The sequence below is a fragment of the Leptodactylus fuscus genome, chromosome 9, assembly GCF_031893055.1.
Source record: "Leptodactylus fuscus isolate aLepFus1 chromosome 9, aLepFus1.hap2, whole genome shotgun sequence".
Taxonomy (NCBI): domain Eukaryota; kingdom Metazoa; phylum Chordata; class Amphibia; order Anura; family Leptodactylidae; genus Leptodactylus; species Leptodactylus fuscus.
In genome coordinates this window covers 46,936,480-46,951,902 of record NC_134273.1, presented here as the reverse complement: position 1 = coordinate 46,951,902, position 15,423 = coordinate 46,936,480, and the positions used below count along the sequence as shown (strand labels likewise).

The 15,423-nt window shown below is 42.1% G+C and overlaps 1 protein-coding gene across 1 annotated transcript in view; it reads left to right on the top strand.

The window, feature by feature from the left end:
• The first annotated feature begins 326 nt into the window (after positions 1-326).
• Positions 327-15,423, top strand: part of ATF7IP (activating transcription factor 7 interacting protein) — a 46,093-nt gene continuing 30,996 nt past the window's right edge. The window contains exon 1 of the mRNA XM_075286327.1: positions 327-397. The gene's annotated coding sequence lies outside the window, so the exon portion shown is untranslated. The remainder of the gene's footprint in view (positions 398-15,423) is intronic.

Sequence of the window (15,423 nt, the reverse complement as noted above, 5' to 3'; positions counted from 1 at the left end):
TCTGCTGGTGCTGTTGTGTGTGGTGTGGGAGGGGCCTCGCTGCACACATTTGCTGCAGTACTCTTAGTTGGCAAGCAGAGAAAAGCAGTACAAAGAGTCCAGACCATAGTAACTACCGATCAGTCTCACTCTATTCCACAGCTTTTACTTTGCCTTGCTTTTTCTTTTCCTTTTGCTATTGATTTTACCATTTTATGTAGGCAGTTTTTACATGCCAGTGTGGATCAGTCTTTTTATTAGTGTTAAATATACCATGATTCTATTTATTTCTTATACTTTTTTACATTTTTTTTAAGCTAAGGTTTAGTGTGTTTGTGTGTGTGATAGTAAATTCATGTTGGGTTGCAACTGGCGCGGTGTCCAAAGAGGGGAAGATTGCTTTGCGGCATTCTATCAGGTAAGGCAGTTTTTATTTTAGTATTTTATCATGCAATTCATAATGCTACAACTAATGACACTTTCTTAAAGCTGCAAGGTTGGTGTCCAGGCAAAGACTGGAGGTGATTAATATATTTGGAGGAGTGGCAAACCTTCTTGAATGAGAAGTAATTCTGCCAAAGCGCCGCCCACAGGGCACTTAATGTCACAATGTATTTGTGTATATGTGTGTCTGTGGGGTGAATTTGTAACACTGTAAAGATGACTCTGTCATCAAGTGGTCTTATTTCTTTTAACTTGCAGATCTTTTTAAAACATTTTTTTTATGCCCTTTCATTTTAAAGCTGTGGCATGGACCAAGTAGCTATTGTTAACTTGCTGCCCAAATGACATGTTTTGGCTGAACACTTTCTAATGTAGTGTTTTAAGTATAGTCTTAGTGTTATTTGCTGCAATAACTGTAATAACTTTCCATTTGTTTACTCACAATGCTTCTTTACTTATTGTCAGTTGCTGTTGCAGCACACTCTAGTGTTTATATACTGTACTGTTTCTAATTCCATTTTTATTTTGTTGAGAGCTCAGTTGGTTGACACAATATTGGTAACCGTGAACAACAATTAAAGTGGAAACCAAAATTTGTTTCAGTAGTTTTTGTACCGTTTGTTTCAGTCATTTATTTTTCTCCGGTTTCCTAAAGTGGTCAGATAAGTTTCCTTAGCTTACAATTTGTGGCTGTCAGTATTGGAACGTAATCCATTTAGGGAGAATAATTGTTGGTTTATATGTACTTCTTCTTTTTTTTTTCTTTATATACTAATGAAGTAATAATGTTTGAAATAAACTTTTTTTCATTTTGCATACTATATAATAAATATATATTAATCCACTTTTTCCTGATGCACCTGCGATCCCTGTATTAGTAAATGTGCAATTATTTTATCACCAAGAGCACATCATGTGGGTATTGGCTGATGTTGCTTTAGGTTCAGAAAGCCAATCGGAGCATTCAGAGAACTTGAACTCGACTGTTCTTTCCACAGATTGGTGGCCTCTGCCCCCCCCCCCCCAAAGTCAGAAGAATGAGGGAGTTTAGTCCCCTGTTCTGAATGGAGTGGGGTTTTGGCTGAGGAACATATTACTCCATTCCTGTCAATGGGCATGTTGGTGATAACTGTAATAAAGCACTCTATCTGCAGCGCTCCCATGGAAGTTAATGGAGCCGTGTACGTTCAGTCTGACCACTGCTCCATTCAGAAACTGGGTATAAACTCCGTAGTCAAACCCCCATATACCTGCCCCTTATCTGCTATTCTATGGATTGAATATATTTTAAGATGGGGAACTCCTTTAAAGTAATGCCTGAAATGGCCAGATATTAGATGACTTTATCTGATGTTTTTGACGACAGTCAAAGGTAAAACATTCATGTTGATGTTAGGCTGAAGGTGGTCTAACGTGTAAGACTGTCTACCCAGCCTCCGTGTGAACATACATGTTTGTTACAATGTTGAGGGCAAATCCAGACCCTCGCTGCATCAAATCTTTACTTCCCCAGATGTTACTGCCAAGGAGTCACCGGCCCAGAAGGCGGGTTGTGTGGGTGGAGTCAGGGACCAGTTTGTGTGGAGTCAGAAAAGTTATGGACTCCGGCTTCAAAATAAAATGATTAATATTATATAGTTATTGTATTATTTTTAGCCATAGAAGCAGTAAAACCCCTCTTACAGCTATTTGTGAAGGAGTTGCTAACCACCACCTAATGTATATGGACCACCCATTTATGTCCACTTTTAACAGTTTTCTTCCTGCAGTTTTTCTCGTTTGTAAAAGAGAAGTTTCTCACGGATTTGTATCTATTAGAAACTCTAAAGAAAAATGCCAGCAGGTGCAATACCTGACCAATTGAAATCACTGGGAGAAAAAAAGCCTCCCATTGATATCATTGGGAGAAAAAAAAGCCTCCCATTCATTTCAATGGGTTCTGCGGGGAAAATGGAACCCATTGAAGTGAATGGGAGGCTTTTTCCTCGCGGATTTCTTGCCGTGTGAATGCCCTTTAGGGCCCATTTACACAGAGTTTTTTGCCGAAGATTTTGGCGCTGAATCAGTGTCAGAATCCAAGTGGAAAAAAATGTCTCCCCATAGACTTCTATGGGTTCTGCTAGCGGGAAAAAAAATAAAGCTTCCTTCAGGTGGATTCCACCTGCAAAAACAAACGCAGTCAATGGGAGGCTGAAAATCCACATGGAATTGGCAAAAACCACATAGAAAAACCACTAGCGTTTTTTTCAAGGTCCATACACTGTACTAGAGGCAAAAAAAACATTTCCTAATTCCTGAAGCAGATTTTTTCCTCGCCAAAAAAACTCTAATGTGAATGGACCCTTAGGCTGCAGGCTGTTTATGTACTATTCAAAAATCACCTTTTGAAAAATTCTACAGCTGGTACAAAACTGTAATTGGATGCATAGCTAAGGACAACTGTACTATTATTTGAGTTGCTCACAGGGTCAAACAATTGAACACAATTGGTATATTTTACATTTAGGTGAGTTTTTATCTACATGTGTTCTACAGTGAAATGTATGATGTATCAAGAGTGCTCTGATATTGTGGGCTAAACAAACAAAGATGAAAAAAACTATACATTACTGTGTCCTAGTAAACTGGCCATATTACTGCCTGGCTATAAAGGTACCATACACAGCTACATGTTGTGTGCTTTTTTTTTTTTTAAACCACAGAGGTATTTTTCATTTTAAATTAGTGTTAATAATTTTCATTGGTGTAAAAAAGTGCATACATTAATGTAAGAAAATTTTGTATGTCTAGTAACACCCTAAGATAAAGTACTACAGCAGGTGCCTTACCCCTCAGTCATTTACCTGCTGAAAATGAGAGAAGCCAGCAGGAACTTTAACCCCTACATTACAGTGTACTACAGTACATTGGTACTACAAGAGTTGTTGGTTGGTGTGTGTGGTTTTTTTTTTCGTTTTTTTTAAACAGCCAACCTACCTGTATGATTTGTTTAGAATGTTAGTGTATTTTAGCACTCATTTACTGTTTTGTTTTTTTTTTTGTTTTTTTTTTTCCCCTAATATATATTTATTCGGCATTTGGGGTGCTTTCTTGGAAGCAGTTTGGGTACTTTTGTTGTGTTTTTTGCCCTTAAACATTCTGTGGCTAATACTGAAATGTATGGTTTCTGTTCCTACCATAGAAGGACATCCCAGGTCTGAATAAGATGTTTATGGTTGTCGGGTGAGTAAGAGGTTGTGCCCTTATGGATACATATCCTTTATTCAGAGGACAGGGGCTTAAGTGTCTGATTGCTGGGTCTTCCTAAAGCCTCCTTTTCAATGGAGCACCACTGCGCTTGCATGACTTACACTCCATTCAGTGCTATATGGTTGCGGGCACTACCAGAGTTTAGGCTTGGCTGTGCCATAGCAGTATATGTAGCAACAGTCATGAAAGTGCATTGACTTTCCATTTAAAAAGAAGCTTTAGGAGACTTTTGGTCCCTGCCCTGCTAATCACTGGGGGAACCTGTCAGTCAGATCCCAGTGATTGGACAATTATCCTCTGTCCTGTGGGTAGGGGATAAGTGTCCATAATGGCCCAACCCATTTTAACTGCCAGCTGAGAAACTGTTTTCTAATAGTTATCTTGTTTTTATGGTCATGATCCTATCACCCCTGACTGTATGTTCATCATAAAGTACATGCCATTTTACTAAAGAAGGCTATCAGACAGCTGGTTCTGTCACTATCTCTAAAAGAAACTCTTCACTGGACATGTTATAATCTTAACATCTGATGAGCATTGGACCAGACCATTTCAAGGGAATATGACTGAAAAGCCAAGTGACAAACATTATTCTGAGCTATTTTACTTTTGGTTTATTCAACTCTTTTCAGATATTCCAAAGATATAAGCCCTGGTTGGTGTTGATGCAAATTGGGGTATACTAGCAAAGCATAACTTTTAGCACACAGAGTGGCCTGTCTCAGAGAAACCAGTGTTATCAGCATAGGTTAGTTATATCTTAACAGAACTTAACGTAACTTCACAGAGAAGGTGTCAGTACAGTAGACAATTCCAGCCACCCAAACACAAAACCCCCTCTACATCTTAAAAAAAAAAATAAAAAAAAAAAAATGGGGCAAATAACAAGATGCATCAATCCAAAACACTTCCTAATATATCACCTGTCAAAATTCTGCTCCATTTATCTGTTTATTTTCAGGTCATTAACCACAGCTCTGATGTTTTGTTCGCAAGCTACTTACCCTCCCTGTGAGCAGTTAAGCCAGGAAATGCCCCAGCACCAAATGACCTCCTTGCCCTCTAAATATTCTTGCACACCCACACTTTGTCAGGAAATATTAATTCAAGTTTGTGGCTATAAATCTGAACCAGACAAAGTTTGAGATGCAGAAAACCTGAAAAATTAAAGTAGATGTACGAGGTTTATATGTCACTTGTATACATGCACAAATTATGACATAATAGTCACAGAGATCATTAACCTTTGTGATCTGTGTGATTTTGAGCAGAGGTAACTAAATGTCCATCTGGCAGTCATCTAGCCCTTTTAATGCACAAAAAAACCCACTTCACTTTGAAAGGGGATTTGTAACTACGTGGTTTTGTGAATAAAATGGTGGTATTACTAATTGTGCCACTACTTAAAGGGGTTTTCCCATCTCAGTCTTTCACAAATCTGCCTGCAGTGTCTTCTGCTCACTTTCTGTATTTCTCCTCCCTCCCCCTCCCTCCTGCTAAACAGGCCAGAGAAGTCTGACACTTATACAAATATGCAGATGCTTGTAGATAATTGACTCAGTGTTATCTGTGTGTTTACATAGAAAGGTAACAGTCTAAAGAAAAAAAAGTTAAAAAAAACCATTGGGTTTTTTGTTTTTCTTAATGTATTTTTCACTTCCCATTCGCTTAACGGAAAAAACGTTAAGAGTAAAAAAAAAATGCTAGCCCTCTACATAGACCACCATTGTATGGAGGTGGGATTTTGAGGCCCTTACACAGTACACTCCATGTCACAATGTATGTACAAGAAAATATGCTGTTGTATTTTATACTAGAAAACTAAAAATAAAGATGCATTTTTGTAAAAGTTCTGTCAGTGGGCAATAAATGGGCATGGTGCAGCTTTGACTTGGTGTGACATGAGTATCTGTGCCTGTAACCCTATAAGTGCTATCTTGTGACGTGTCTGTGATGTCAGCAGACTGAATTATGTGCAGCAAAAATTCTTAAAGGCATTTTCCTCTGATGCTTTTGCTGATGAAAGGAATTACCCCACTTCTACCTTGAATCAGTAAGCAGTTAAATGCTACTAATTCGTGTGAAAATGAGTTGGATTTGTTCGGTCTATGTACCAGGTTATGGCACAGTCTGCTTCCATTTTCACATCCTGGTCAGATCTCAGGACATGGCATTTTTTCCCAGTCTTGCAGTTGTTACTAGGCAGAATTCTCCATCCCCTCCTTCTCTGTGCTGTCAGCTTTCTGCTTCGCTTCATGATTGGTTTGCATAATGTAAGGCAGAAAAACCAATGGCTGATCCTATGCAAATTCTGCACTCATTCAGTTGACATCAGACAGGGCTGGTGTAGCTATTTGCCGGGAGAGCTGATCTTTGACGGCACCATGGCTGCAGGGGGCTCCCTTTCTGGTATGCGTTTTCTATATACTTTTGAAGCCACATTTTAATTCTTTTTTTTTTTTTTTTTCTTTAAGGGACTGAATTGTTGATGGCATAGAACAGGCTAGCTATATATATATATATATATATATATATATATATATTATATATATATATATACACACACACATATGTATATATATCAGGGGCATAACTACCGTAGAGGCAGCGGAGGCGGATGCCACGGGGCCCGGGCCGTTAGGGGGCCCGGTGACTACCGCTGCGGTTTTTTTTAAATATAGCAGGGCTCAGAAGGGAAGGAGCACTGCGCTTTTTAGCTTTTGGGGTACAGATTTAGAGGGACTTTCTGGGTGCCATGTTGTTTTTGCAGAGCCCTGGAGGTGCCAGTGAACTGGAATTCCCCAAGAAGTGACCCCATTTTGTAAGGGCAATTTTAGGGTCTCTGCAAAAGTGTCATGGCATCCAAAAAAAAACCCCAAACCGTCTAAGTCTGTGCTACAAAAACCAAATAACCCTTCTTCCCGTCTGTGTCTGGCTGTGCCCTAATATCAGTTTATACCCACATATGACATTTCGTGCATTATCCGGGGTACACCAGTATCATACATGTGGCATAAAATGCAGTTTGGGCACACAGCAGGGCGCAGAAGGGAAGGAGCGCTATGTGGCTTTTGGAGTACAGATTAGAGTACAGCCTGTAGGGTACCAGAAAAGTGGATTCCCCAAAGGAGTGACCCCATTTTGAAAACTGCACCCCTCAAATAATTTCTCAGGGGGTGTAGTGAGTATTAGTATCCCAGACGTGACTGCACAGCGGATGGCGAAGAGGGAATATATAAGCTGTGCAGAGTACATTGAGAACACCAAATTCCCTACTATGTCCCAGTAGCTCCTATGATTGGGGGAGTCACTCTGTGGGTCACTTTGGGGGTGACTTCTGGTGTCTTTTCGCTCATAAGCTGTAAATCTGGGGTGCCTGCTGATATTCGCTCGCACAGCTTATATATTCTCTACCTGACGCAGCCAGTTGTGTTCTAATAATTTGGCGATTTTTGCGGACTTTTGTTCTTGCATTACTAGATGCTATATTTTCTTTATTTTTCTGGTGATGTGACCATATAAGGGCTTGTTGTTTGCGGGATGAGATGTATTCTGTAATGACACTATTTTTGGGTGCCTACAACTTACTGAATGCATTTTATTAACTTTTTTTTTTTTTTGCTGGATTTAAAAAAAAAAAAAAAAATCAATTCCGGTATTGCGTTTTACCATTTAAATTTTTCGCCATGCATCGTACAGTATAAGTAACATGTTATCTTTATTCTGCGGGTCGGTTCGGTTACAGCGATACCTCATTTATATTATTTTTTTATGCAATACCCTCTGCCCACTTGGATTTAGCTTGTTCTATATAGAGTCGGCTAAATCCTAGTGGGCTAAGGGACCAGGTCCTTCTATCCACTAGCTTTTAGCCTGCTCTATATAAGAATGCTAAATCCTAGTGAGCAGAGGGACCAGGTCCTTTAGCCCACTAGGATTTAGACTGTTTTATATAAGAAAGCTAAATCCTATTTGGGTAAAGGACATGTAATATGTACAGAAATCTAATTTTTTTATTTTTTTTATTAAATTATAAAAATGTTTTATTTTCATTTATTTATATTTTTGGATAGCGCCAAAGTATTCCAACACATTTTTCAGGTTCTTTGTCCATTTTATTGATGCATTATCTGATCAATTTAAATTCCATGGGGCTTTCATCAGCAGTAGAGATGAGCGAACACTATTCGGAACAGCCGTTCCAAATAGCACGCTCCTATAGAAATGAATGGACGTAGCCGAAACGCGGGGGGGTTAAGCGACTGGCCGGCAAAGTCTTCGTGCCGGCCGCTTCCATTCATTTCTATGGGAGCGTGCTATTCGGAACAGCTGTTCCGAATAGTGTTCGTTCATCTCTAATCAGCAGTTTGGAGCTACAGTGACAAACGCAGAAACCGTTTCCAATTTATTGGCCCTATGACGCATGACTTGATCGCAACTCGGTTCACGTGAACGCTGATCCACTTTGGACTCCTGACAATCTGTAATTTCCTCCTAGAGATACATAGTTTTCAGTAGATGGACCAGGTCCCTCAGCCCACTAGAATTTAGCCGGCTCTATATAAGGATGCTAAATCCTAGTGGGCTAAAGGACCAGGTCCCTCAGCACCCTAGATATTGCTAGTTTTCAGTAGAAGGACCAGGTCCCTTAGCCCACTAGGATTTAGCCGGCTCTACATAAGGATGCTAAATCCTAGTGGGCTAAAGGACCAGGTCCCTCAGCCCCCTAGAGATACAAAGTTTTGAGTAGAAGGACCAGGTCCTTCAGCCCACTAGAATTTAGCCGGCTCTATATAAGGATGCTAAATCCTAGTGGGCTAAAGGACCAGGTCCCTCAGCCCCCTAGATATAGCTAGTTTTGAGTAGAAGGACCAGGTCCCTTAGCCCACTAGGATTTAGCTGGCTCTACATAAGGATGCTAAATCCTAGTGGGCTAAAGAACCAGGTCCCTCAGCCCCCTAGATATAGCTAGTTTTGAGTAGAAGGACCAGGTCCCTCAGCCCCCTAGAGATACACAGTTGTCAGTAGAAGGCTAAAGAACCAGGTCCCTCAGCCCCCTAGATATAGCTAGTTTTGAGTAGAAGGACCAGGTCCTTCAGCCCACTAGAATTTAGCCGGCTCTATATAAGGATGCTAAATCCTAGTGGGCTAAAGGACCAGGTCCCTCAGCCCCCTAGATATAGCTAGTTTTGAGTAGAAGGACCTGGCCCCTTAGCCCACTAGGATTTAGCCTGCTCTATATAAGGATGCTAAATCCTAGTGGGCTAAAGAACCAGGTCCCTCAGCCCCCTAGAGATGCACAGTTTTGAACAGAAGGACCAGGTCCTTTAGCCCACTAGGATTTAGCCGGCTCTACATAAGGATGCTAAATCCTAGTGGGCTAAAGAACCAGGTCCCTCAGCCCCCTAGATATAGCTAGTTTTGAGTAGAAGGACCAGGTCCTTCAGCCCACTAGAATTTAGCCGGCTCTATATAAGGATGCTAAATGCTAGTGGGCTAAAGGACCAGGTCCCTCAGCCCCCTAGAGATACACAGTTTTGAACAGAAGGGCCAGGTCCTTTAGCCCACTAGAATTTATCCTGTTCTATACAAGGATGCTAAATCCTAGTGGGCTAAAGGACCAGGTCCCTCAGCCCCCTAGATATAGCTAGTTTTGAACACAGGGACCAGGTCCTTCAGCCCACTAGCATTTAGCCTGTTTTATATAAGAAAGCTAAATCTTATTTGGCTAAAGGACATGTAATATATACAGAAATCTAATTTTTTATATTGTTTTTTTTTAATTTAAATATAAAAATGGTTTATTTTGATTTATTTATATTTTTTGATAGCGCTGATGTATTTCAACACATTTTTCAGGTTCTTGGTCCATTTTATTGATGCTGATGCCTTATCTGATCACTTTATATTCCATGGGGCTTTCATCAGCAGTTTGAAGCTGCAGTGACGCTCGCAGAAACTGTTTTCATTTTATTGGTCCTATGACGTAAGTCACCTGACTTGATCGCAGCTCAGTCCCATTCAAATAAATGAGCTGAGCTGTGAACGCTGATCCGCTGTGGACTTCTGTCAATCTGTATTTGCCAACTAGAGAAAGTTTTCAGACTAAATCCTAGTGGGCTAAGGGACCTGGTCCTTCTACTCAAATCTAGCTATCTCTAGTGGGTAAAGGCACCTGGTCCCTCAGCCCACTAGTATTTAGCCTGCTCTGTTTAAGAATGGTAAATCCTAGTGGGCTGAAGGACCAGGTGCCTTTACCCACTAGAGATAGCTAGATTTGAGTAGAAGGACCAGGTCCCTCTGCCCTCTTGGATTTAGCCTGACCTATATAGATAAGTTAAATCCTACTACTTCGGTTTGTCTCCTTCTTCTTGCTCCGTATCTGCATCTCCTCTCACAATTTGAGCCTATTGGCAGATTTAGATGTCCACATATGGTCTGGACAAAATGTCTGATGTATTGGCCGCATTTCAGTGAGTGACCATGGGTCAGATGAGCAAAACTCCCTCTAATATACATCACTATGACACAGTAAGTTTAGTTCAGATGAATTGCGGCTCAGCCACTTGAATAGGAGTGAACTGTAACCAGGCAATGTGATTGATGTGATGACCGGAGTCATACTGCCGATATGTGAGTTGGGGCCCGGTGTCATACCGCCGATATGTGAGGGGGGTAACTTGGTGTCATACCGCTGATATGTAAGTTGGGGCCCGGTGTCATATCGCCGATATATGTTGGGGGACCTGGTGTCATACTGCCAATATGTATATGGGGGGGCCCGGTGTCATACCGCCAATATGTGAGGGAACCCAGTGTTATACCGCTGCTATAATATTGATGACCTATCCACACCCTGCCTTCTTTCCAGAAAGTGCTAATAGTGGTGTAAAAGAGGCTATTTGCAGTTAAAAAAGTTTGCGACTTTTTTTTGCCATAAGCACAAGGGGTTGATGAATTTCCCAGTGAGTTCAAAGCAAGAAAAAAGCAAGAGTAAAAACACACACTGACGTGGGTCAAACTGTGGTGACCACATTTATGGGGGGTGGGGGGCATCTCCAATATGGCTGGTCTTGTGGGGTGTTCATGGTATATTTTAGTTAGTACCTACCAAAAGTGCTCCAAGTAAGGACAACCAATGAACCAGCAACAGGGTCATGCAAACCTATCAATGGATGTGAGGAGTGAAGGTTCGCCTGCCTGGTCTGACCGCAGATAAAACCCCCTGGAGCACAAGCTGCTGTAACGTGTCTGTCGGCTGGGCTGCATTCACACCATGTTGCCTGTGGCAGTTTTCTGGTATACAAGGCACAAAAATAGCAACCGTGTTAAAAGGCAATTTGCAGAAAATTTTTTTTTTTTTTTAATTTGGTTCTGTACTGCCCATGCCACTTTTCCAAGGAGGCCTCACCAGATTTACCATCATTTACACGCGAAATGTGGCGTAAATGATGGGGGAAACGTATGGCGGCTACAAGATGGCGCACATTTCCCCTGAATCGTGCCCTATCTACGAGGAGTGCCTGATCATACTGACCATAATGTCTTCTGTCCATCGTCAAACATTTCCATCAGAATTATATGATGGAACAGTAAAAGATGCCTGGTCATCAAAACCCTCTTTAAAAGGATCTTAAAGGGAATGTCTCTCCCACCTTGTTTCCCAATAGAGGCCCCATCTATAGTATAGAGCAGGGGTAGGGAACGTACGACTCTCCAGCTGTTGCAAAACTACAACTCCCAGCATGCACACTTGCTCTGCTGTTCTTGGAACTCCCATGGAAATGAATGGAGCATGTTGGGAGTTGTAGTTTCACAGCAGCTGGCGAGCCGAAGGTTCCCTACCCCTGGTATAGAGAATAAATACCTGATCAGTGGGGTCTGAACACTGAGACCCCCACTTATCCCAAGAACAGGAGATTATTTTCCCCTCCTGCACATTGAGGCATGACTGGTAGTGGCTGGCGCCCCCATTCTCTTCAGTGGGTGCACCGGAGATAGTCAATGTCCAGCATTCAGTGATATCTGACGCCGTCCACCACCAGATACACCTACATTCAGCCTGACTTTGATCAATGCAAAGCAGGTGAAAAGAACCCCCTCAACTCTCGGGACCTGTGGGGGACGCAGCCGTCAGACCCACACCCATCAGATATTTGTCGCCTATCCTGTGGACAGATAAATACATTTTCATGGCATAATCCTATTTACAGGGTTTTATTTTAAACTTAGTACCTATTACAGCGGCCAATCCCCACAGCTCTGACACTAATCTATCCTGACCACTAGGACCCCCACCATCATCAAAACAGGGGTCCTACATTTGTACTACTGTGCCATTCATCTCTATGGGACTGCTGAAAAGAAGTAGAGATCAGAATTATCTCTGGCAGTCTCAAAGAGATGAATGAATCATCAGCACACATTGTGGATCATATAGGGCAGAAACAGGACATGTGATCAGTGGGGGTCCCAATAGACAGATCCCCAGTGATCTACTTTTTATTCCTAGAGGGAATAGCTTGTTGCCTCTGGTTTTGTGTCCCTGGTATAGCGGTGGTGATGGAGGACTACAGCCCTGCCCCCAATGACTAGGAACACAGCTGCAGTATTCACCACCGTCTATATACAATGAACACAGCTGCAGTATTCACTACTGCCTGTATTCAGTGTACAGAGCTGTAGTATTAACCACTGCCTATTTAAACTGGTCTTACCTGACCGTAATGATTCTACGGTCTGCATGTTGCTGATCGGCAACATACACTCCGCAGATGTCCTGCTGCACTCGCCCATACAGTTCTATGGGCGAATCCGTGCACTACCGCAATTCACGGGCATTACGGACATGCTCTATAAATTGCAGACCATGGTTTCAGCCCGGCCACACCACGGATAAAATATCCGGTGGTGTAAGAGGCTGCATTGAGTATAATGTGTCCGCAATTGAAAACCCTCAATTGCAGACCATTTGCGGACTTACATTATGGTTGTGTAAGACCAGCCATACAGTGAATAGAACTGTAGCATTAACCACCGCCTATATACATCGATCAGAGCTGTAGTATTCTACCCCGCCTATATACGGTCTACAGAGCCTTCGAGGTTCTAGCACTGGAGACTGGCTGGAAGTGCTGAGTGCTGGGCCCCACTGATCAAATATTGGTGACCTTATCCTAAGGGGAGGGGGGGGGGGGGGGGGAACCATCAAAATGGAAAAACAGGACAATGAATATATTTAGTTAAAAATCGATTTTAATTTCATACTTATCAAACAGGTATTCATTAAAATACAAAGAAAACATTATATATGTACAAAATATAGAAAACCCCGTGCAGGGGGCATACAAATAAAGATCACATAAAAACCCATAATGTATAGCATAATTTAAGGTAAAAAAAAATTAAAAACCTACAAAAGAAAGACAGAGGAGGAGGGGAAGACCCAAATAAACAAGGAATGGGAATGGCGGGGGAAGGGAATTCTAGACCACATCACGTTAAAAGATTATATAGTATATACTTACAGTGTTGGCCAAAAGTATTGGCACCCCTGCAATTCTGTCAGATAATACTCATTTTCTTCCAGATAATGATTGCAATCACAAATTCTTTGATATTATCTTCATTCAATTTGTCTTCAATGGAAAACCACAAAAAGAATTGTCAAAAAGCCAAATTGTATATAATTCCACACCAAACATAAAAAGAGGGTGGACAAAAGTATTGGCACTGTTTGAAAAATCATGTGATGCTTCTCTAATTTGTGTAATTAACAGCACCTGTTACTTACCTGAGGCACCTAACAGGTGGTGGCAATAAATAAATCACACTTGCAGCTAGTTGAAATGGATTAAAGTTGACTCAACCTCTGTCCTTGTGTCCATTGAGCATGGAGAAAAGAAAGAAGACCAAAGAACTGTCTGAGGACTTGAGAAGCAAAATTGTGAGGAAGCATGAGCAATCTCAAGGCTACAAGTCCATCTCCAAAGACCTGAATGTTCCTGTGTCTACCGTGCGCAGTGTCATCAAGAAGTGTAAAGCCCATGGCACTGTGGCTAACCTCCCTAGATGTGGACGGAAAGAAAAATTGCCGAGAGGTTTCAACGCAAGATTGTGCGGATGGTGGATAAAGAACCTCGACTAACATCCAAACAAGTTCAAGCTGCCCTGCAGTCCGAGGGTACAACAGTGTCACCCTGTACTATCCGCCGGCGTCTGAATGAGAAGGGACTGTATGGTAGGATACCCAGGAAGACTCCACTTCTTACCCAGAGACATAAAAAAGCCAGGCTGGAGTTTGCCAAAAACGTTTTGGAAGAATGTTCTCTGGTCAGATGAGACAAAAGTAGAGCTTTTTGGGAAAATGCATCAATATAGAGTTTACAGGGAAAAAAAGAGGCCTTCAAAGAAAAGAAGACGCCCCCTACAGTCAAACATGGCGGAGGGTCCCTGATGTTTTGAGGTTGCTTTGCTGCCTGTGTCACTGGACTGCTTGACCGTGTGCATGGCATTATGAAGTCTGAAGACTACCAACAAGTTTTGCAGCATAATGTACGGCCCAGTGTGAGAAAGCTGGGTCTCCCTCAGAGGTCATGGGTCTTCCAGCAGGACAATGACCCAAAACACACTTCAGGTCAGCACTAGAAAATGGTTTGAGAGAAAGCACTGGAGACTTGTAAAGTGGCCAGCAATGAGTCCAGACCTGAATCCCATAGAACACCTGAGGAGAGATCTCAAAATGGCAGTTTGGAGAAGGCCCCCTTCACATCTCAGGGAACTGGAGCAGTTTGCCAAAGAAGAATGGTCTAAAATTCCAGCAGAGCCTTGTAAGAAACTCATTGATGGTTACCGGAAGCGGTTGTGCGCAGTTATTTTCTCTAAAGGTTGTACTACCAAGTATTAGGCTGAGGGGGCCAATACTTTTGTCCGGCCCATTTTTGGAGTTTTGTGTAAAATGATCAATGATTTGACTTTTTTTTTTTCATTCTCTTTTGTGTTTTTTCATTGCAAGCAAAATAAATGAAGATATTAATACCAAAGAGTTTGTGCTTGCAATCATTTTCTGGAAGAACATGAGTATTATCTGACAGAACTGCAGGGGTGCCAATACTTTTGGCCAACACTGTAATAATAATGGACATCTCATGGGCCGGGGTAACAGCTAGTGTCAGATCCTGAGGTCGCACCTACACTGCACTGGGATTGGTTGTTACTAGCAATAGGTGGATTCACACCTGCAATATTTCCTTTGGGGGTCTCTGTCCCCTATTCCGCTTGAAAAATGTGGAGAGAAAAATCCTACAAGCAGCACTTTTCTCTACGCATGATTCGTGTGGAAACTACACAGACCCCATTATAGCCTATGGGGTCCATGTGGTTTCATTGCTTATCGCTTTTTAATGCGTTCAATATTACGTTCAGAGGGCATCCCCAAGCGGACTCCCTGAATGGAATACCAAACACAGATGTGAACCAGGCCTTAGCAAATGCATCATGGTACGTGTAGGCTGACTCGCACTACCTCAACCTCCGTCTCTCTAGCTATCCCGCCCACTACTAGACCTTCCCAACTAATTTAGCCAACCGCCCCATCATACTTGCCTTTCTCTTACTTCCAGACTTCCTCCAGCGAGACAGCTCCTCCCTCTTTTCTGACTCTGCCGGAGCACGCAATAGTTCCGCCGCTGCTCTTTGCTCTGCAGTCGGCAATCCACCTCTACAACGCAGGCATGGGAGGCTATTGCTCCC